Here is a 23,123-nt window from a genome sequence, read left to right on the forward strand (position 1 = left end):
TAATGAGTGTTTGTCATTCACACGTTTTTTGTAGTGAGAGCAAGTTTTCTTCTGTTCTACCAGACTTTTTGGGGTATTTGAATTTTCATTACTTGCCTATTGCATATAATGCGACTTTTTTGCGCTGGCTTTATTATAAATTATATTTTTTTCTTTATATCTGTTGTTTTCATATAATTTATCTACTTTGAATGTATTGTTCTTACCAAGGACCGTTGCACTGTTTCGTGGTATTTACGTTAAGGAATTTTATGTCCCTTCACTCCTGCCGGATGAATTGGGATATAGAATCATTCCCCTTTAATCTGCATAGCGCTTTAAATCATCTCTGCGCATGCGCATAACACTAGCGGTGCGTTCCACCTTGTGGAGCGCAAGCAGGTTAGTCTGGACATGCGCTGAAGGATTCTAAGTTTATTACTATCGGTCATGCGCATTGAGTCTGGAACGCACGCTGGGTGAGGATGGAACGCAGAATGGGCTTACACCGCAGTCATATACAGAGATTGGCTATGTAAGCAGGTGAGTGTATTATTCCTGTGTCTGTTTTCAGAGATGCTGATTGGGTACTCTGGCACATTGTGTGCACACATGATTCTTGGGGGTTATTTAAGTCTGCCCACTTGAGACCGCCATCATGCCGTTTTCATCATGGTATCTGGCATCACAAGCTGCATCTGTCATCTGCGATACTAAGCACATAGGCCTCCTGATGAACCGTCATACCGGGGAAATGCGTCGAGGCGTCTTCATATGATAAGTGACTACTAAGTGGTGTTTGTGTCAGTTGTTATATATGCTCTTATTTTGTTATTTGACTCAATATTTGGGCCATTGGTATGTTCATCACACCACTGAGGCACCTATATACGAATAGAGATCACTATGTGGTGTTTCTGTCAGTTGCTTAATGTGCTCTGATATTTTGTTATTGGGCCATTGATATGTTTTATTACACTACTAATTGATCAGGTGTTAGTATGACAATGAATGGTATCTAATATGATCATACTTTACATTTTTTGATATGATCCATGCATGTTTGTAATTCATTTATCAACTGAGTGTAGCAGGATTATTTTTTGAGGCTTGTAATTATGCTAAGATCATCTTTTCTTACAAGTGTGAAAATTTGTATCTATTGATATATTATTTTTTCTGCAAAAATTACCTGCTGTATCCTTCTTTTTTATCTTCCTTCATCCCCTTCCTATTGATTTATTGTTTTCCCACCTTTGATTGTAGGGAGAGGTAGGGTCAGTCAACGTTGAGTGGGGCGCCAAAAAATCGTTCCTTCTAGCAGGGGCGGGCTGGGCCGGGTGGCAGAGAGGCATTTGACCCCCGGGCCGGTTAATTAGCGTCAGACAGGGCCGCGCCACTCACCCGCCCGCCCCGCAGCCTGTACATTACATGATATAAAACATGGCCGCGGCCACGCCGGCGCAGCCCCCTGTACAGGTGGAGAGGGGAGTGAGCGGCGGCCACACACAGAGCAGACACAGCGCGGGGCCGGGACTCAGTCACTGCACTGACTGCAGGCTGAGACCGCGTTGCCATGGCAGCCTGCGGCGCGCTGTTATTGGAGCAGTAGGTAGCTGGGGGGGGGGCAGAGGGGGCGGTGGCTCACTGTTACATTCTGCGCCCGGCCAGTGTGGCCACTATAGTCAATCTTTTCTGTGTGCAGCATACAGGACCTGTGATGAGGTCACAGGAGGGGAGGAGTAGGGAGTCACATGATGAAGGCCCTCAGTGTATGCAGGTCAGGACTCTGCTGTGCTGTTGTCATCGTGCTGGGTGAGGGCAAATGTATGTGTGCAGTCAGGTGGGGTTTACAGTGTGGATGTAGCAGAGCTGTGTGTGTACGAGGTGTATGGAGTGGAGCCGCGTTTGTACGAAGTGTATTGAGCGGAGCCCTGTGTGTAGAAAGTGTACAGAGCAGAGCAGTGTGTGTACGAGGTGTATTAAGCGGAGCCGCGTGTGTACAAAGTGAGCGGAGCCATATGTGTACAAGGGTACGAAGCAGAGCCACGTGTGTACGGAGCGGAGCCGCGTGTACGGAGCGGAGCCCTGTGTATACGAGGTGTACGGAGCGGAGCCACCTGTGTATACGAGGTGTACGGAGCGGAGCCGCCTGTGTATGAGGTGTACGGCGCGAAGCCGCCTGTGTATGAGGTGTCCGGAGCGAAGCCGCGTTTGTACGAAGTGTATTGAGCAGAGCCCTGTGTGTAGAAAGTGTACGGAGCTGAGCCGTGTGTACGGGGTGTACGAAGTGGAGCCGTGTGTACGGGGTGTATGGAGCGGAGCTATGTGTATGGGTTGTACGGAGCAGAGCCGCGTGTGTACGTGGCGTACTGAATGGAGCCCTGTGTGTACGGAGCTGAGCCGTGTGTGTGCGGAGCAGAGCCATGTGTATGGGGTGGAGCCGCCTGTGTACGAGGTGTATGGAACAAAGCCGCATGTGTCCAAGGTTTACAGAGAGGAGCCATGTGTGTACAAAGTGTACAGTGCGTGGCCGCATGTTTACAAGGTGTACGGAGCAGAGCCGCATGTGTATGAGGTTTATGGAGTGAAGTCATGTGTGTACTGAGTGGAGCCGTGTATGTGCAATGTGTACTGAGCGGAACCGTGTGTACAAGGCATAGAAAGCGGAACCATGTGTGTATGAGGTGTGCGTAGCCATGCGTGTACAAGGTGTGTGGTGGGGAGCATTTATACCTCCCAACCGTCCCGGATCCAGCGGGACAGTCCCGATTTTGAGAGAGAGTCTGCCCCGGCTGGGAGCTTACTTCTCCCACGGACACAGGAGTACACGGCGGAGCCCTGAGGAGCTCTTTAAAATTTGCAGGTGAAGTTCTATTGGAAATGACGTGCTAAAAGCTGACCAGAAATTAGGTAATTGTGGGAGGAGATTGTGACAGATCCATGGAGGCACTTCAGGGAATGCTTCAGATCCATCACTGTGTCCTCCGACGACGGCGCGGATAGCGGGATCGCCTTGGACTCGGGGATGTCGGCCATGATATGTCCTGCAGCGGGAGGCTCAGGTGGACATTACAATGGGAGCCAGGCTGTTATAGTATCCTTATAGAATCTCTTTTTCTCTCTCTAATCTTTCTTTTTTTCTTTCTCTGTTCTTTCCCCTCTTCCTTTCTCTCTGTTCTTTCTTTCCCGCTCTAATCTTTTTTTCTCTCTGTTTCTTTCTTGCTCTCTGTTCTTTCTTTCCCCTCTTTTCTCTCTGTTCTCTCTCCACATTTTAGAGGGCCACATCCCCATTACACAGGGTCACATCCACATTTTAGAGGGTCACAGCCACATTGTAGAGGGCCACATCCACATTGTAGAGGTTCACATCATGTGACCCTCTAAAATGTGGATGTGACTCTCTACAATGTGGATGTGACCCTCTATATTGTGGATGTGACCCTCTAACGGGGTGGGCAATTTATTTTCCTGAGTGGCCACATGAGAGCCCATGACTGTCGTGGAGGGCCGAACCAATAGGCCAAAATTAATTATTCTCAATATTAATATTGATATTTTATAATTATTATATTACTTATAATTTTATTAATATTAATTTTATAAGAATTGTATATTGAGCAGAATTATGAATGCCGACATCCCCCATATATCGTTTGAACCCGAGCACAGCCCCTTCAGTATATTGTATGAGCCCCACACAGCCTCCCTATATATACAGCATGAGCCCCACACAGCCCTCCTATATACTGCATGAGACCCACACAGCCTCCATATACAGCATGAGCACCACACAGCCTCCCCATATATTGCATGAGCCCCACACAGCCTCTCCATAAACTGCATGAGCCCCACACGCCTCACCATATTCACTGCATGAGCCACACACAGCCTCCCTATATACAGCATGAGACCCACACAGCCTCCATATATACAGCATGAGCCCCACACAGCCTCCCGATATACTGCATGAGACCCACACAGCCTCCCGATATACTGCATGAGACCCACACAGCCTCCATATATACAGCATGAGCCCCACAGCCTCCCCATATACTGAATGAGCCCCACACAGCCTCCCCATATACTGCATGAGCCCCACACAGCCTCCCCATATACTGCATGAGCCCCACACAGCCTCCCCATATACAGCATGAGCCCCACACAGCCTCCCCATATACAGCATGAGCCCCACACAGCCTCCCCATATACTGCATGAGCCCAACACAGCCTCCCTATATTCACTGGCATGAGCCCCACACAGCCTCCCTATATTCACTGCATGAGCCCCACACAGCCTCCCTATATTCACTGCATGAGCCCCACACAGCCTCACCATATTCACTGCATGAGCCCCACACAGCCTCCCTATATACAGCATGAGCCCCACACAGCCTCCCCATATACTGCATGAGCCCCACACAGCCTCCCTATATTCACTGCATGAGCCCCACACAGCCTCCCTATATTCACTGCATGAGCCCCACACAGCCTCCCTATATTCACTGCATGAGCCCCACACAGCCTCCCTATATTCACTGCATGAGCCCCACACAGCCTCCCTATATTCACTGCATGAGCCCCACACAGCCTCCCTATATACTGCATGAGCCCCAGCCTCCCTATATACACTGCATGAGCCCCACACAGCCTCCCTATATGCACCATGTGCAGCTGCAGCACCATATCACAAGCTCATGTCACCCCAGGTGTGCAGCACCTTGTCGTCACCCACCCCAGGTGTGCAGCGCCATGTCGTCACCCACCCCAGGTGTGCCGCGCCATGTCGTCACCCACCCCAGGTGTGCCGCGCCATGTCGTCACCCACCCCAGGTGTGCCGCGCCATGTCGTCACCCACCCCAGGTGTGCCGCGCCATGTCGTCACCCACCCCAGGTGTGCAGCGCCATGTCGTCACCCTCTATCCTCCCCATGTCCACCCAAATGGCCCATACACATAAGGAAATAAAACACCACATACTCATCCCGTTCCCTGTCGCTGTGCTTCTCTCCCTGCCTCCGGTGCGTGGCCCCTCCAGAGTAAACAGCTGACGTGATGATGTCATTTCATCATTTCACACACACTGGTGGAGGAAGTGGCCGGAGGCCCCTCCTCCACCAAAGGAGTCAGCAGTGCCGCAGGGCACATGTAAACAGCGAGAGGCCAGGCGGGCATCGTGCGGCCCGGGGACCTGATTTACAGCCTCACAGCTGTCTCGTTCCAGATGTGGCCCCCCCCCGGTTGCACTTTGCCCAGGTCTGCTCTATAATGTGGATCTGACCCTCTGTAATGTGGATGTGACCCTCTGTAATGTGGTTTTCAACTTCTGTAATATGAATGTGACCCTCTATAATATGAATGTGACCCTCTATAATGTGGATGTGACCCTCTAGGTTACAGTGTGCCACAGCCCACAGGCCAGTCTGAGTCCCACTCCTACTCCAGTCCCTGCTGCTCAGTGCCTGCGTCCTGCGGTAAGTGATGTCCACCTCCAATATTATCCCTATTTGACAAATGGGTGCTATCCCTGAGGATGCTTCAATACTGTAGTGCATAGCACACTATAGCTGATTGTAAAGAATATATACTGTATATATATATACAGTATATACAGCTCTGGCAAAAATCAAGAGACCACTTTGAAATTTTCAGTTTGTCTGATTTTTTTCTTTATATTTTTGAGTAAAATGTAAATTGCTCTTTTATTCTATAAACTACTGACAACATGTCTCCGAATTTCCAAGCACTACATTTTGTATTTTTTTTCTGAAAGTAAGAAATGGTCAAAATTAGAAGAAAAAAAAATGCAGCGCTTGAGAACCTCGAATAATGCTAAAAAACAAAGTTCATAATCATTTAGAAACAACAATACTAATATTTTAACTCAGAAATCAATATTTTGTGGAATTGTTAATCCCAGCTTTCATGCGTCTTGGCTGCTTTCCACCAGTCTTTCACACTGCTTTTGGGTGACCTTATGCCACTCCTGGTACAAAAATGTAAGCAGTTCTTCTTTGTTTGATGGCTTGTGACTATCCATCTTCCTCTTGATTACTTTCCAGAGGTTTTCAATGGGGTTCAGGTCTGGAGATTGGGCTGCCCTTGACAGGGATTTGATGTGGTGGTCTCTTAATTTTATATATATATATCACTGCGCTGAAAATATGGGGCTGAGTTATCGGCTGGTTGTATAGGCACTACTACTGTACAACCACTACCAATAATTTAGTAAAATTACGGTAGTATTACCATGTACTGACGGTGGTGGTATAGCGTGTCGAGGGTTCAGAGAGCTGAACCTGCAGCAAGGCAGGATTTGTGCTGATATCAAATTATGGTATGCTGTGGACCCCTGGCTGACACGCTTAACTGAGCACTTACTTATGTTTTCGGTGGTGATACACTAACAGAGCCTTTTTTCTATTGATAAGTATTTAGGGTGTGTGCACACGTTGTGGATACTGCTGCGGATCCGCAGCGGATTTGGCCCTGCGGATGGATCCGCAGCAGTTTCTGCTGCGTTGTACAGTACCATTTCAGTCTATGTAAAAAGAAAAACGCAGTGCACACGTTGCGGATTTTTCCGCGTGGATTTGCTGCGGTTTCAAAACCGCAGCATGTCAATCCTGTGTGCGGATTCCATGACAGGTGTCAAACCGCAGGCTAAACCGCACTAAATCCGCAGATAAACTGCAGGTCTTTTGACCTGCGGACTTACCTGCGGATTTGGACAAATCTGCACAGAAAAATCAGCAGCAGAATCCGCAACATGTGCACACACCCTTATTGTTCCTCAACCATTTTTATGAAATGGGTTGTTAGAAGGTTTACCTCTGTCGCACATGTGCTATACTCAAGTGCTACTATAGGAGACTCAAGCCTTAAGATGGGCCACTGCATTGTGCTTGCCCCCCCAGGCTAAAATTTGCCAGCCAGCTCCAGCCTTCTAGGGTGCCAACCTCCACAGCAAGGAAGGTGCTCAGATAGCATTATCGCAGGATTTTGCAGTTCTTTTGTGGTCTTGTATTTTTTATATATTGTGGAATTGTTTTCAATTCCATTTCACGGGAATAGGTGTATTTTACATATTGATTAATACATATTTTTAAGGGAATACATGTTCACACACAATTTATATATTTCCTTGGTTTATGTTTTTGTACTTCTATTAAAGGGATTATTGGTATGCAAAGTCAGGGCAAATCCACTCAGCGCTCTGGTTCTGACCCAAGTCTCCTTTTAAAGGGATCCTTGGTACGGAAGTGAGGGAAAAATCCACTCTGCGCTTTGGTACTGACCCCAGGCCTCTCTTAAAGGGATCTCTGGTATGGAAGTTAGGGTAAATCCCTCAGCGCTCTGATTCTAACCCCAGGCTTTTATTAAAGAGATCATTGGTATGGAAGTCAGGGCAAATCCATTCAGCGCTCTGGTTCTGACACCAGGCCTCTCTTAAAGGGATCCCCAGTATGGGAGTTAGGACCATTCCACTCAGCGCTCTGGTTCTGACTCCAGGCTGACGGGATGATGTGGGATATTAGGGGTAGTTGTCCGGTAGCTCTGGCTGATGGGATGATGTGGGATATTAGTGGTAGTAGTCCTGTTGCTCTGGCTGACGGGATGATGTGGGATATTTTGGGTAGTAGTCCGGTAGCTCTGGCTGATGGGATGATGTGGGATATTAGGGGTAGTAGTTCAGTGGCTCTGGCTGACGGGATGATGTGGGATATTAGGGGTAGTAGTCCAGTGGCTCTGGCTGACGGGATGATGTGGGATATTAGGGGTAGTAGTCCAGTGGCTCTGGCTGACGGGATGATGTGGGATATTAGGGGTAGTAGTCCAGTGGCTCTGGCCGACGGGATGATGTGGGATATTAGGGGTAGTAGTCCAGTGGCTCTGGCTGACGGGATGATGTGGGATATTATAGTGAATGTGGCTATGCGGAGTGGGCGGGGCTCTACACTCAGCTTTATATATACATAATCATTATAATTTGTTATAACTAACCGTAGTTAGTTACTATGCCTGGGCAGCGCCGGGTTCTTCAGCTAGTGTTAAGTTAAAAAGGTGCCTCAAACCACAGGATACACACAAAAAGGAGGTCAGCCGAAGGAGTATACATCAATACAGGCAAATATATATGCATGACTACATATGTCCTGTCCACCAATTTAAACAGGTTCAAAAATTGAACTGATGTGCAGTTATATAATACACAGACTACTCTGAACACCAGGGACATAATCAAGAAGATATGTGGCACATGAAAATTACTCATATCCTCACAATAGTCCACACTACCATGTAAATAGACAGGGGAGTGTACGCATGAACAAAGTATTTACCTATGGCCAAATGGATGACATGGTAGCATGCAATGTTAAAATGCAGGTGCGGAGAAAGATAAATTCCGCCGGTATAGCAGTGTCTTAGGATGGAACACAGCGATAGCAATTGCTACAAGTGTACTTCTATTCACAGTATTCACAATAAAGTTCCACTAAATTGCGCCATGGACATACAGTTGTGGCCAAAAGTATTAACACCCCTGCAATTCTGTCAGATAATACTCAGTTTCTTCCTGAAAATGATTGCAAACACAAATTCTTTGGTATTATTATCTTCATTTAATTTGTCTTAAATGAAAAAACACAAAAAATTGTCCTAAAGCCAAATTGGATATAATTCCACACCAAACATATAAAAGAGGGTGGACAAAAGTATTGGCACTGTTCGAAAAATCATGTGATGCTTCTCTAATTTGTGTAATTAACAGCACCTGTAACTTACCTGTGGCACATAACAGGTGTTGGCTATAAGTAAATCACACTTGCAGCCAGTTGACATGGATTAAAGTTGACTCAACCTCTGTCCTGTGTCCTTGTGTGTACCACATTGAGCATGGAGAAAAGAAAGACCAAAGATCTGTCTGAGGACTTGAGAAACCAAATTGTGAGGAAGCATGAGCAATCTCAAGGCTACAAGTCCATCTCCAAAGACTAGAATGTTCCTGTGTCTACCGTGCGCAGTGTCATCAAGAAGTTTAAAGCCCATGGCACTGTGGCTAACCTCCCTAGATGTGGACGGAAAAGAAAAATTGACAAGAGATTTCAACGCAAGATTGTGCGAATGTTGGATAAAGAACCTCGACTAACATCCAAACAAGTTCAAGCTGCCCTGCAGTCCGAGGTAACAACAGTGTCAACCAGTACTATCCGTCGGAGTCTGAATGAAAAGGGACTGTATGGTAGGAGACCCAGGAAGACCCCACTTCTTACCCCGAGACATAAAAAAGCCAGGCTGGAGTTTGCCAAAACTTACCTGAAAAAGCCTAAAATGTTTTGGAAGAATGTTCTCTGGTCAGATGAGACAAAAGTAGAGCTTTTTGGGCAAAGGCATCAACATAGAGTTTACAGGAGAAAAAAAGAGGCATTCAAAGAAAAAAAAACACGGTACCTACAGTCAAACATGGCAGAGGTTCCTTGATGTTTTGGGGTTGCTTTGCTGCCTCTGGCACTGGACTGCTTGACCGTGTGCATGGCATTATGAAGTCTGAAGACTAGCAACAAATTTTGCAGCATAATGTAGGGCCCAGTGTGAGAAAGCTGGGTCTCCCTCAGAGGTCATGGGTCTTCCAGCAGGACAATGACCCAAAACACACTTCAAAAAGCACTAGAAAATGGTTTGAGAGAAAGCACTGGAGACTTCTAAGGTGGCCAGCAATGAGTCCAGACCTGAATCCCATAGAACACCTGTGGAGAAATCTAAAAATGGCAGTTTGGAGAAGACACTCTTCTAATATCAAGGACCTGGAGCAGTTTGCCAAAGAATGGTCTAAAATTCCAGCAGTGCATTGTAAGAAACTCACTGATGATTACCGGAAGCGGTTGGTCGCAGTTATTTTGGCTAAAGGTTGTGCAACCAAGTATTAGGCTGAGGGTGTAAATACTTTTGTCTGGCCCATTTTTGGAGTTGTGTGTGAAATGATCAATGTTTTGCTTTTTGCTTCATTCTCTTTTGTGTTTTTTCATTTAAGACAAATTAAATGAAGATAATAATACCAAAGAATTTGTGTTTGCAATCATTTTCAGGAAGAAACTGAGTATTATCTGACAAAATTGAAGGGGTGTCAATACTTTTGACCACAACTGTATTACCTGGGGTCTGTGCTGCTCCGAAAAGGAGATGCCAAGTGGCATGCTGACCCTCCTGACCTCATCGCGCGTTTCGCTTGTGCTTCTTCTTGGGTGCGTCCCCCATGAAGAAGCTGAGTTGAAGACTTCAATTTGTCTGGTAACAAATCAAGCTGACTCCATCAATAGGAAAGGTGGTCCGTCTTATCATCAAGCAAAAAATTAAATTAAATAATTGTGGATACTTTTTTGACCAAATGTGTCACCACTTTGGGAGATCCGATAGGTATAATCTGATATCTGGTTTATATGTATACAGTTCATCAGAGATTGTTACCTGTATGTCTTTTTTGTACTTTGCAAATACTATTTTTCTATTTAAAATGTTGTAATTAATAAAACAATTTTTAACCATTTAAACTCCAAGTTATCTTCCTGTTTATACTATGCTATTTTGGAGAGGTTCAGATTTTCTAAGCAAGTTGCTTTATTGACCACAAGGCAGTGGCACCATCCACATTCATTATGCAATTGGGTATATGTTTATATACAAAATGTCATGTAGTTACCTGTCTAGAATATTCTACTTTTCTGTTGAAATGATTTCACCGCACTTCATGTGAAAAGGCCAGCCCTGGTGCCTTTCCTCATTTTTTATTGTCTCATGTACCTATATCCAGGAGTGCAGCGCTCCCCCGCCTCATGCTTGCCAGGGGTGGTACGTACATTCCACTGGCCCAAACAGCGCGCTCTTCCATGGTACCGACGGCCCAAACAGCGCGCTCTTCCATGCTACCGACGGCCCAAACAGCGCGCTCTTCCATGCTACCGACGGCCCAAACAGCGCGCTCTTCCATGCTACCACTGGGCCAACCAGCACACTCTTCCATGTTACCGATGTCCCAAACAGCGCGCTCTTGCATGCTACCAATGGGTCAACCAGCATGTAACACACCCACCAGGGCCGTGGGGTACTCGGAACTGGGTCGGACAGTTGTTTCGGGGAAGTCACGGGGCCGTGACCCGACTCCGTGGCCCTGGCTGTGTTGTAAAATGGGTAATATGTATATGGGATTTAATGTGACACCACTTGTGGTGTTCTGCAATAGATGGCCAACGCTGCTAAAGGAGACCACTGGAGCTGATGGTGACACAGCTGGGATGGTAATGCTCCCCACAGGTGGAGCTGGGCCCCAGGGCTACCGGTTCGGTTTATGTCAGGCTTCGTGTACCGTGTGGTGCAGGACTCAGGGCGCAAGAGATCACTGCAGGACACAAGGACTGTAGTTTTCTTTTCCTTTACTTGATAGTACAGACCAGGGCACTGATAACATATCGTGATGGAGAGTCGGTCAGCCTGGAAGCAATTTTGGATACATCTGGCCAGGTAGGTAGAAACCTTCTGTTGTGAATTCTCTGTCTGGTGATTATTGAAGATAGAGAACTCTCAATCAGACCAGCTCCACTTTCTGGGCTCCCTCTGGAGGTAGTGGAGCTGATCTGATTGACAGAGGCTTGCCACCTGATAATGAGGAAGACGATTGGAGACCTGGGGTTTCTCATTGGGATTTAAGACAGCTGACTCCCTCTATCCCTGCTGATTTTTTTTTTCCTGTGCCTCCTGAGGTCTGATGTCTCCTGCTCTTTCCCTGCATGTTCAGCTAAGTGGTTCATTTGCTAGTCTGTTTGCATTTTATCTGGTTTTGTTTATCTCTGCTTTGTGCAGGTCAGCCAGCTCCGGCTGGGGCTGTCCTGAATCACCGCCCATATGTTACTGCATGTGCCAGTTTGTTTTGTCCCCTTTTATATTGGTCTTTTTGCTTTGCTTTCAGAATATACCAGAGTGCTGATATAGTGGGCGAAGTCATGCAACTTCAGTGTTTTTGTGCATCAGACACGTTGGACTTTTTGCGTGATTGCAGACAGTGTCTTTCCTTTCCTGTCTAGTCAGTGTGGGCCCCATCGTTTGCTCAGTCTATTTTTCTGCCTGCGTTTTCATCTTGTCTCACCTTCAATATATGTTTGGGGGCTGTCTATACTTTGGGGTCTGCTCCGGGGCAGTTTAGATTTCCCCTCTCTTGCTTTAGGTTTAGCTAGCTCTCCGGCTGTGCTGAGGCGTCTAGGATCATCGTAGGTACGCTCCACGGCTACTGCTATTGTGTGGACAGGATCAGGGGGTCTGCTTCCGCTTAGTTACCAACCCCTCTGGTTTTCTGTGGCTTAGCCTGGCCTGCTATCCACCTCGGTGACCCATTCATAACAGAATCACCAGCCCAACTGTAGACTCTAGGGTACACTAACCACTTCACCCCCAAGGGTGGTTTGCACGTTCATGACCGGGCCAATTTTTACAATTCTGACCACTGTACCTTTATGCGGTCATAACTCTGGAACGCTTCCATGGATCCCGGTGATTCTGACACTGTTTTCTCGTGACATATTGTACTTCACGTTAGTGGTAAAATTTCAATCAAATAACTTGCGTTTGTGAGAAAAATTTGGCGAAAATTTTGAAAATTTCGCAATTTTCCAACTTTGAATTTTTATGCCCTTAAATCACAGAGATATGGCACACAAAAAACTTGATAACTAACATTTCCCACATGTTTACTTTACATCAGCACAATTTTGGAACCAAATTTTTTTTTTGTTAGGAAGTTATAAGGGTTAAAAGTTGACCAGCGATTTCTCATTTTTACAACACCATTTTATTTTTACGGACCACATCACATTTGAAGCCACTTTGAGGGGTCTATAGGATAGAAAATACCCAAAAGTGACATCATTCTAAAAACTGCACCCCTTAAGGTACTCAAAACCACATTCACGAAGTTTATTAACCCTTTAGGTGCGTCACAGGAATTTTTTTGCATATTTAAAAAAAAAAATGAACATCTAACTTTTTTTCACAAAAAAAAATACTTCAGGTTCAATTTTTTTTATTTTACCAAGGGTAACAGGAGAAATTGGACTGCAAAAGTTATTGTGCAATTTGTCCTGAGTACGCTGATACCTGATATGTGGGGGGGAACGACTGTTTCGGCGCATGGCAGAGCTCAGAATGGAAGGAGCGCCGTTTGACTTTTTCAATGCAAAATTGGCTGGAATTCAGATCGGACGCCATGTCACGTTTGGAGAGTCCCTGATGTACCTAAACAGTGGAAACCCCCTACAAGTGACCCCATTTTGGAAACTAGACCCCCCAAGGAACTTATCTAGATATGTGGTGAGAACTTTGAACCCACAAGGGCTTTACAGAAGTTTATAATGTACAGCGGTACAATTAAAAAAATCATATTTTTTCCACAAAAATGATCTTTTCACCCCAATTTTTATTTTCCCCAAGGGTAATAGGACCCTAAAAGTTATTGTGCAATTTGTCCTGAGTACACTGATACCCCACATGTGGGGGTAAACCACTATTTGGGCGCATGGCAGAGCTCGGAAGGGAAGCAGCGCCATTTGACGTTTTGAGATCGGACATCACGTCGCGATTGGAAAACCTCTGATGTACCAAACCAGTGGAAACCCCCCACAAATGACACCATTTTGTAAACTAGACCCCCAAAGGAACTTATCTAGATGTGTGGTGAGCACTTTGAACCCCCCAGTGCTTCACAGAAGTTTACAACGCCCGGGCGTGAAAATAAAAAATTTGTATTTTTTCCACAAACATGATCAATTAGTCCCCAATTTTTTCATTTTCCCAAGGGTAACAGGAGAAATTGGACACCAAAAGTTGTTGTCCAATTTGTCCTGAGTACGCTGACACCCCATATGTGGGAGAAAACTACTGTATGGACACACGTCGGGGCTCGGAAGGGAAGCAGTGACGTTTTGGAATGCAGACTTTGATGGAATGGTCTGCGGGTGTCATGTGCGTTTGGAGAGCCCCTGGTGCACCTAAACTATTGAAACTCCACACAAGTGACCCATTTTGGACACTAGACCCCCCACGGAACTTATCTAGATGTGTGGTGAGCACTTTGAACCCCCAAGTGCTTCACAGAAGTTTATAACGCTCGGACGTGAAAATAAAAAAATCATTTTTTTCCACAAAAATGATATTTTTGCCCCCAATTTTTTTATTTTCCTAAGGGTAACAGGAGAAATTGGACCCCAAAAATTGTTTTTCAATTTGACCTGAGTAGGCTGATACCCTACATGTGGGGGTAAAACACTGTTTGGGTGCATGGCAGAGCTTGGAAGGGAAGGAGCACCATTTGACTTTTTCAACTCAGAATTGGCTGGAATTGAGATCAGACGCCATGTTGCATTTGGAGAGCCCCTGATGTGCCCAAACAGTGGAAACCCCCAATTCTAACTCCAACCCTAACCCCAACACACCCCTAACCCTAATGGAAAAATGGAAATAAATACATTTTTTTTTATTTTATTATTTTTCCCTAACTAAGGGGGTGATAACGGGGGGTTTGATTTACTATTTATGGCGTTTTTTTTATTTGGCAGCTGTCGCACGCTAAAAGACGCTTTTTATTGTAAAAATAGTTTTTGCATCACCACATATTGAGAGCTATAATTTTTCCGTATTTTGACCCACCGAGTCATGTGAGGTCTTATTTTTTGCGGGACGAGTTGACATTTTTATTGGTACCATTTTCGGGCACGTGACATTTTTTGATCGCTTTTTATTCCGATTTTTGGGACGCAGAATGAACAAAAGCCAGCGTTTCATGAATTTCTTTTGGGAGGGTGCGTTTACACCGTTCCGCGTGCGGTAAAATTGATAAAGCACTTTTATTCTTCGGGTCAGTACGGTTACAGCGATACCTCATTTAGGTCGTTCTTTTATGTTTTGTCTGTTTTATGCAATGAAAACTATTTTATTTAAAAAATAATTATTTTTGCATCGCTTAATTCTGCGAGCTATAACTTTTTTATTTTTTCGCTGATGATGCTGTGTGGAGGCTCGTTTTTTGCGGGACAAGATGACGTTTTCAGCGGTACCATGGATATTTATATGCGTCTTTTTGATCGCGCGTTATTACACTTTTTGTTTGGCGGTATAATAAATCATTATTTTTTGCTTCGTTTTTTATTTTTATTTTTTTAAGGGGTTCGGTAAAGGGGTTAACTAATGGGATAGTTTTATAGGGCAGGTCGTTACGGACGCGGCTATACCTAATATGTGTACTTTTATTGTTTTGTTTTTTTTATTTCCAAAAAAAGGATTTATTTAGGGGAATATTTTTTCTTCTTTTCTAATTTATTTTAACACTTTTTTTATTTTTTTTTTTAACTTTATTAAATAGTCCCAGGTGGGACATCACTGTCCTGTGACAGATCGCTGATCTGTCACATCACAGATCACTGTGACAGATCAGCGATCTGTCACAGGCATTGAAGCAGACTTCTTCATGCCTGTGCTTTGCAGGCACTGAGGAAGCCAACTTCCTGCAGGCCCCCGTCGCCATCTTGGATTCGGGGGCCTGCAGGAAAGGAGCCCCCCGCAGCAGCGCTGCACATTGCGCTGCCGTGGGGGGCTCAGGGAAGCACGGAGGGAGCCCCCTCCCTGCCGATGCTTCCCTTTAACCCCCGGTACACCGCGATCGTGTTTGATCGCGGTGTGCAAGGGGTTAACCTGTCGGGGGCGGTCCGTGACCGCCCGACACATTGTGCCGGGTGTCAGCTGTGATAATCAGCTGACACCCGGCCGCGATCAGCGGCGCTCACCACGTGGGCGCCGCTGATCGCGGTAGACGTACTATCCCGTCCATGGGCATAGGGGCCCAGGTCCCATGGACGGGATAGTACGTCGGATGTCTAAAGAAGGAAAGAATTTTAAAAAAAAGTGTCATTTTTTTTCATATATTTTTTCCCTCTTTTTTTCTGGGGCCGTAGGAGGATATTTTTTGTCTAAATGGAGACTAAGCAATTGTCTGATCGTGGAGCAGATCGCTGCTGAAGTGCGGGGAATTTCTGCCTATCTCGCTCAATCATCTGCTGTTGAACCAAAAATCCCTACTCTTGATGTGTTTTCTCAGGATCGGTCTAAATTTTTGAATTTTAAGAATAATTGTACATTTTTTTTTTGCTTTGAAACCTAACTGATCGGGGAGCTCTGTGCAGCAGGTTAAAATTGTCATCTCCCTGCTACACGGCGATCCCCAGGATTGGGCCTTTTCTTTGACACCCGGAGATCCTATTCTGGCTAATGTGGACGCGTTGTATGATGAACCTAATGCTATTGATCGAGCTGAGAAAACTTTATTGGCATTGAACCAGGGTCAGGATTCTGCAGTTATATTGTCAAAAATTCCAAAAGTGGGCGGTTCTTACTAAATGGAATGACGATACCTCCAGTGGGTGCTGTCGTGGTGAAGGGTAAAAATTGTAAATTTTTGGTGTTGCACAATTTACATGATACTATTGTTCTGGGTTTCCCTTGGTTGCAAACTCATAATCCTGTTTTAGATTGGAAATCTGTGTCTGTGGTGAGTTGGGGTTGTCAATGTGTTCTTAGTGACACTCCTGTTTTCTCCACTTCTCCCCAGTCTCATGATATTCCTGAAGATTTGGCTGATTTTTCAGATGTATTCAGTGAGAGTACATCACTGGGCTGTCCTCCCTTTTTCCTTGCTGCCTAACAGCTCACCCTCCTGCTGCTGTCTCTCTCTGTTTTAAAAACAAACAGTTGCCCGCATGACAGGCAGCTTGAGCCTATCACACGTGCCGCTCATTTGTGTTGGCTCCAGACTCTGGTATGCTGCTGTGCCACCAGGTATTAGATCGGGCCAAGAGACATGCAGTCCCCTGCCCTCCGTATTTAGCTGCCGGGACTTCAGTACCCACGCAACCACAGACCCCGGTATCCGATTCCTAGCGCTCAGCCCTGGGGCGAGTTTAATCACAGCTCCACTCCCCAGGTTCTGCTCAACTTCTCTTCTACTGACATCTGGTAAGGGGACTCCTCCTTGCTTCCAGGCATGACATTACTCCCTGTGAGGGAGGCAATGCCACTGTGGCAACCTGACACCTGGGGTGCCACACACGCTCTTCCATGCTACCGATGGGCCGACCAGCACGCTCTTCCATGCTACCGATGGGCCGACCAGCACGCTCTTCCATGCTACCGATGGGCCGACCAGCACGCTCTTCCATGCTACCGATGGGCCGACCAGCACTGGCTTCCATGCTACCGATGGGCCGACCAGCACTGGCTTCCATGCTACCGATGGGCCGACCAGCACTGGCTTCCATGCTACCGATGGGCCGACCAGCACTGGCTTCCATGCTACCGATGGGCCGACCAGCACTGGCTTCCATGCTACCGATGGGCCGACCAGCACTGGCTTCCATGCTACCGATGGGCCGACCAGCACTGGCTTCCATGCTACCGATGGGCCGACCAGCACTGGCTTCCATGCTACCGATGGGCCGACCAGCACTGGCTTCCATGCTACCGATGGGCCGACCAGCACTGGCTTCCATGCTACCGATGGGCCGACCAGCACTGGCTTCCATGCTACCGATGGGCCGACCAGCACTGGCTTCCATGCTACCGATGGGCCGACCAGCACTGGCTTCCATGCTACCGATGGGCCGACCAGCACTGGCTTCCATGCTACCGATGGGCCGACCAGCACTGGCTTCCATGCTACCGATGGGCCGACCAGCACTGGCTTCCATGCTACCGATGGGCCGACCAGCACTGGCTTCCATGCTACCGATGGGCCGACCAGCACTGGCTTCCATGCTACCGATGGGCCGACCAGCACTGGCTTCCATGCTACCGATGGGCCGACCAGCACTCTCTTCCATGCTACCACTGGGCCGACCAGCACTCTCTTCCATGCTACCACTGGGCCGACCAGCACTCTCTTCCATGCTACCACTGGGCCAACCAGCACTCTCTTCCATGCTACCACTGGGCCAACCAGCACTCTCTTCCATGCTACCACTGGGCCAACCAGCACTCTCTTCCATGCTACCACTGGGCCAACCAGCACTCTCTTCCATGCTACCACTGGGCCAACCAGCACTCTCTTCCATGCTACCACTGGGCCAACCAGCACTCTCTTCCATGCTACCACTGGGCCAACCAGCACTCTCTTCCATGCTACCACTGGGCCAACCAGCACTCTCTTCCATGCTACCACTGGGCCAACCAGCACTCTCTTCCATGCTACCACTGGGCCAACCAGCACTCTCTTCCATGCTACCACTGGGCCAACCAGCACTCTCTTCCATGCTACCACTGGGCCAACCAGCACTCTCTTCCATGCTACCACTGGGCCAACCAGCACTCTCTTCCATGCTACCACTGGGCCAACCAGCACTCTCTTCCATGCTACCACTGGGCCAACCAGCACTCTCTTCCATGCTACCACTGGGCCAACCAGCACTCTCTTCCATGCTACCACTGGGCCAACCAGCACTCTCTTCCATGCTACCACTGGGCCAACCAGCACTCTCTTCCATGCTACCACTGGGCCAACCAGCACTCTCTTCCATGCTACCACTGGGCCAACCAGCACTCTCTTCCATGCTACCACTGGGCCAACCAGCACTCTCTTCCATGCTACCACTGGGCCAACCAGCACTCTCTTCCATGCTACCACTGGGCCAACCAGCACTCTCTTCCATGCTACCACTGGGCCAACCAGCACTCTCTTCCATGCTACCACTGGGCCAACCAGCACTCTCTTCCATGCTACCACTGGGCCAACCAGCACTCTCTTCCATGCTACCACTGGGCCAACCAGCACTCTCTTCCATGCTACCACTGGGCCAACCAGCACTCTCTTCCATGCTACCACTGGGCCAACCAGCACTCTCTTCCATGCTACCACTGGGCCAACCAGCACTCTCTTCCATGCTACCACTGGGCCAACCAGCACTCTCTTCCATGCTACCACTGGGCCAACCAGCACTCTCTTCCATGCTACCACTGGGCCAACCAGCACTCTCTTCCATGCTACCACTGGGCCAACCAGCACTCTCTTCCATGCTACCACTGGGCCAACCAGCACTCTCTTCCATGCTACCACTGGGCCAACCAGCACTCTCTTCCATGCTACCACTGGGCCAACCAGCACTCTCTTCCATGCTACCACTGGGCCAACCAGCACTCTCTTCCATGCTACCACTGGGCCAACCAGCACTCTCTTCCATGCTACCACTGGGCCAACCAGCACTCTCTTCCATGCTACCACTGGGCCAACCAGCACTCTCTTCCATGCTACCACTGGGCCAACCAGCACTCTCTTCCATGCTACCACTGGGCCAACCAGCACTCTCTTCCATGCTACCACTGGGCCAACCAGCACTCTCTTCCATGCTACCACTGGGCCAACCAGCACTCTCTTCCATGCTACCACTGGGCCAACCAGCACTCTCTTCCATGCTACCACTGGGCCAACCAGCACTCTCTTCCATGCTACCACTGGGCCAACCAGCACTCTCTTCCATGCTACCACTGGGCCAACCAGCACTCTCTTCCATGCTACCACTGGGCCAACCAGCACTCTCTTCCATGCTACCACTGGGCCAACCAGCACTCTCTTCCATGCTACCACTGGGCCAACCAGCACTCTCTTCCATGCTACCACTGGGCCAACCAGCACTCTCTTCCATGCTACCACTGGGCCAACCAGCACTCTCTTCCATGCTACCACTGGGCCAACCAGCACTCTCTTCCATGCTACCACTGGGCCAACCAGCACTCTCTTCCATGCTACCACTGGGCCAACCAGCACTCTCTTCCATGCTACCACTGGGCCAACCAGCACTCTCTTCCATGCTACCACTGGGCCAACCAGCACGCTCTTCCATGCTACCACTGGGCCAACCAGCACGCTCTTCCATGCTACCACTGGGCCAACCAGCACGCTCTTCCATGCTACCACTGGGCCAACCAGCACGCTCTTCCATGCTACCACTGGGCCAACCAGCACGCTCTTCCATGCTACCACTGGGCCAACCAGCACGCTCTTCCATGCTACCACTGGGCCAACCAGCACGCTCTTCCATGCTACCACTGGGCCAACCAGCACGCTCTTCCATGCTACCACTGGGCCAACCAGCACGCTCTTCCATGCTACCACTGGGCCAACCAGCACGCTCTTCCATGCTACCACTGGGCCAACCAGCACGCTCTTCCATGCTACCACTGGGCCAACCAGCACGCTCTTCCATGCTACCACTGGGCCAACCAGCACGCTCTTCCATGCTACCACTGGGCCAACCAGCACGCTCTTCCATGCTACCACTGGGCCAACCAGCACGCTCTTCCATGCTACCACTGGGCCAACCAGCACGCTCTTCCATGCTACCACTGGGCCAACCAGCACGCTCTTCCATGCTACCACTGGGCCAACCAGCACGCTCTTCCATGCTACCACTGGGCCAACCAGCACGCTCTTCCATGCTACCACTGGGCCAACCAGCACGCTCTTCCATGCTACCACTGGGCCAACCAGCACGCTCTTCCATGCTACCACTGGGCCAACCAGCACGCTCTTCCATGCTACCACTGGGCCAACCAGCACGCTCTTCCATGCTACCACTGGGCCAACCAGCACGCTCTTCCATGCTACCACTGGGCCAACCAGCACGCTCTTCCATGCTACCACTGGGCCAACCAGCACGCTCTTCCATGCTACCACTGGGCCAACCAGCACGCTCTTCCATGCTACCACTGGGCCAACCAGCACGCTCTTCCATGCTACCACTGGGCCAGCCAGCACGCTCTTCCATGCTACCACTGGGCCAACCAGCACGCTCTTCCATGCTACCACTGGGCCAACCAGCACGCTCTTCCATGCTACCACTGGGCCAACCAGCACGCTCTTCCATGCTACCACTGGGCCAACCAATACTCTCTTCCATGCTACCACTGGGCCAACCAGCACGCTCTTCCATGCTACCACTGGGCCAGCTAGCACGCTCTTCCATGCTACCACTGGGCCAACCAGCACGCTCTTCCATGCTACCACTGGGCCAACCAGGACGCTCTTCCATGCTACCACTGGGCCAACCAGGACGCTCTTCCATGCTACCACTGGGCCAACCAGCACGCTCTTCCATGCTACCACTGGGCCAACCAGCACGCTCTTCCATGCTACCACTGGGCCAACCAGCACGCTCTTCCATGCTACCACTGGGCCAACCAATACTCTCTTCCATGCTACCACTGGGCCAACCAGCACGCTCTTCCATGCTACCACTGGGCCAGCTAGCACGCTCTTCCATGCTACCACTGGGCCAACCAGCACGCTCTTCCATGCTACCACTGGGCCAACCAGCGCACTGTTCCATGCTACCACTGGGCCAACCAGCGCACTGTTCCATGCTACCACTGGGCCAACCAGCGCACTGTTCCATGCTACCACTGGGCCAACCAGCGCACTGTTCCATGCTACCACTGGGCCAACCAGCGCACTGTTCCATGCTACTTTTGGAGACCAGTTTTGCCTTTGCAGTACAGCAGGAAGGGACTGAGGCTGGCAAAGTGCAAGTGCTTTCTTAGAACAACAGCCACCTCTAAAGTGGCCAGTAACCTAGGCAACGAGGCGGACACTAAAGAATTAACAATCCAGCTATGCCTGAGAATGGAGAGGACTTTTCATACAAGGGAAAAATTACAAAGTTGCTATTTTTTTTTTTTTTTTTTTTTAACAAGCACAATGGAATTGTATCCAAATAATAACATAAGACGACCCCTTTAAAAGATTAGGTGTAGGGACCAAAAATAAGTTATGCAAAATATAGATAGAAAGATAGCATGGGGTAAAAAAAATAAATAAAAGTTGCTGTTGGATATTTATAACTAACAAAATGAAGTTTTGGGAAAAAGGCAGATCCGGCTGTCAGCCCTGCACATGGGGCGCTTCCATTAGCAGTGTGCAGCAGTAGCCATTACCGAGGCATTTTGGGGATGTCACGTTTCCCGCCTCAGCCGGCTGCTGTGTGCAGGACGCTCCGCACTCGTTGCTCACCACATGTACACGCTCTGGCCGGCATTACACTCACGTTCCTTCCTTGTGCCGCTCTCCTAATACTAGTCCTCACATTCTGCTCTGACTCTCCTGCCAGCCAGTCCTCTCACCGATCCTCGGACACTGATTGGCTGTTCCGGGTCACGTGGCCGAGCCCCCGGTTTTGCAGCAGCAGACAGAGTGCTCCGCAGAACAGTGAGTGCAGCCCGGGACCGGAGAGCTGCGGAGTCTGGCACACAGGCGCTGCAGCCGGGATTACCGAGAGCGCAGCTGTCCACCACCGGCTAGAGGTGAGTGCAGCCTGCACACCTGGCACCGAGAGGCGCCCCCTCCTGCCGGCGCCACACCTCTTGGTCAGTGCAGCCCCCCTATGTACATGGCCATGCGCTGCACACCCATCGGTGCCCAATGATTGCACGTGAATTGGGTGATCAGTTGTCACAATTCTCCACCTCAGTGCAGTATGTTTATACCCCATGCTCAGTGCAGTGTATCTATACCCCAGTGTATCTATACCCCATGCTCAGTGCAGTGTATCTATACCCCAGTGTATCTATACCCCATGCTCAGTGCAGTGTATCTATACCCCATGCTCAGTGCAGTGTATCTATACCCCATGCTCAGTGCAGTGTATATACCCCATGCTCAGTGCAGTGTATGTACCCCATGCTCAGTGCAGTGTATGTACCCCATGCTCAGTGCAGTGTATATGCCCCATGCTCAGTGCAGTGTATGTACCCCATGCTCAGTGCAGTGTATCTATACCCCATGCTCAGTGCAGTGTATCTATACCCCATGCTCAGTGCAGTGTATCTATACCCCATGCTCAGTGCAGTGTATCTATACCCCATGCTCAGTGCAGTGTATCTACCCCATGCTCAGTGCAGGGTATATGCCCCATGCTCAGTGCAGGGTATATACCCCATGCTCAGTGCAGTATATCTATACCCCATGCTCAGTGCAGTGTATCTATACCCCATGCTCAGTGCAGTGTATGTACCCCATGCTCAGTGCAGTGTATCTATACCCCATGCTCAGTGCAGTATCTGTACCC

At 48.7% G+C, this 23,123-nt stretch overlaps 1 protein-coding gene and 1 long non-coding RNA gene across 4 annotated transcripts in view; one reads left to right on the plus strand and one right to left on the minus strand.

Moving 5' to 3' along the window:
* LOC141092007 (uncharacterized) overlaps positions 1-22,162 on the minus strand; it is a 100,829-nt gene extending 78,667 nt beyond the window's left edge. The window contains exon 1 of the long non-coding RNA XR_012232645.1: positions 22,104-22,162. This is a non-coding gene — a long non-coding RNA (uncharacterized lncRNA). The remainder of the gene's footprint in view (positions 1-22,103) is intronic.
* STXBP6 (syntaxin binding protein 6) overlaps positions 22,145-23,123 on the plus strand; it is a 144,763-nt gene continuing 143,784 nt past the window's right edge. The window contains exon 1 of one of the 3 annotated variants that reach the window (XR_012232643.1): positions 22,145-22,359. The gene's annotated coding sequence lies outside the window, so the exon portion shown is untranslated. The remainder of the gene's footprint in view (positions 22,360-23,123) is intronic. The other 2 variants (XR_012232644.1, XM_073577864.1) reach the window with 2 other exon arrangements.

Source organism: Dendrobates tinctorius, unplaced genomic scaffold (assembly GCF_039654945.1).
Source record: "Dendrobates tinctorius isolate UK_male_01 unplaced genomic scaffold, ASM3965494v1 ptg000057l, whole genome shotgun sequence".
In the NCBI taxonomy this organism is placed as follows: domain Eukaryota; kingdom Metazoa; phylum Chordata; class Amphibia; order Anura; family Dendrobatidae; genus Dendrobates; species Dendrobates tinctorius.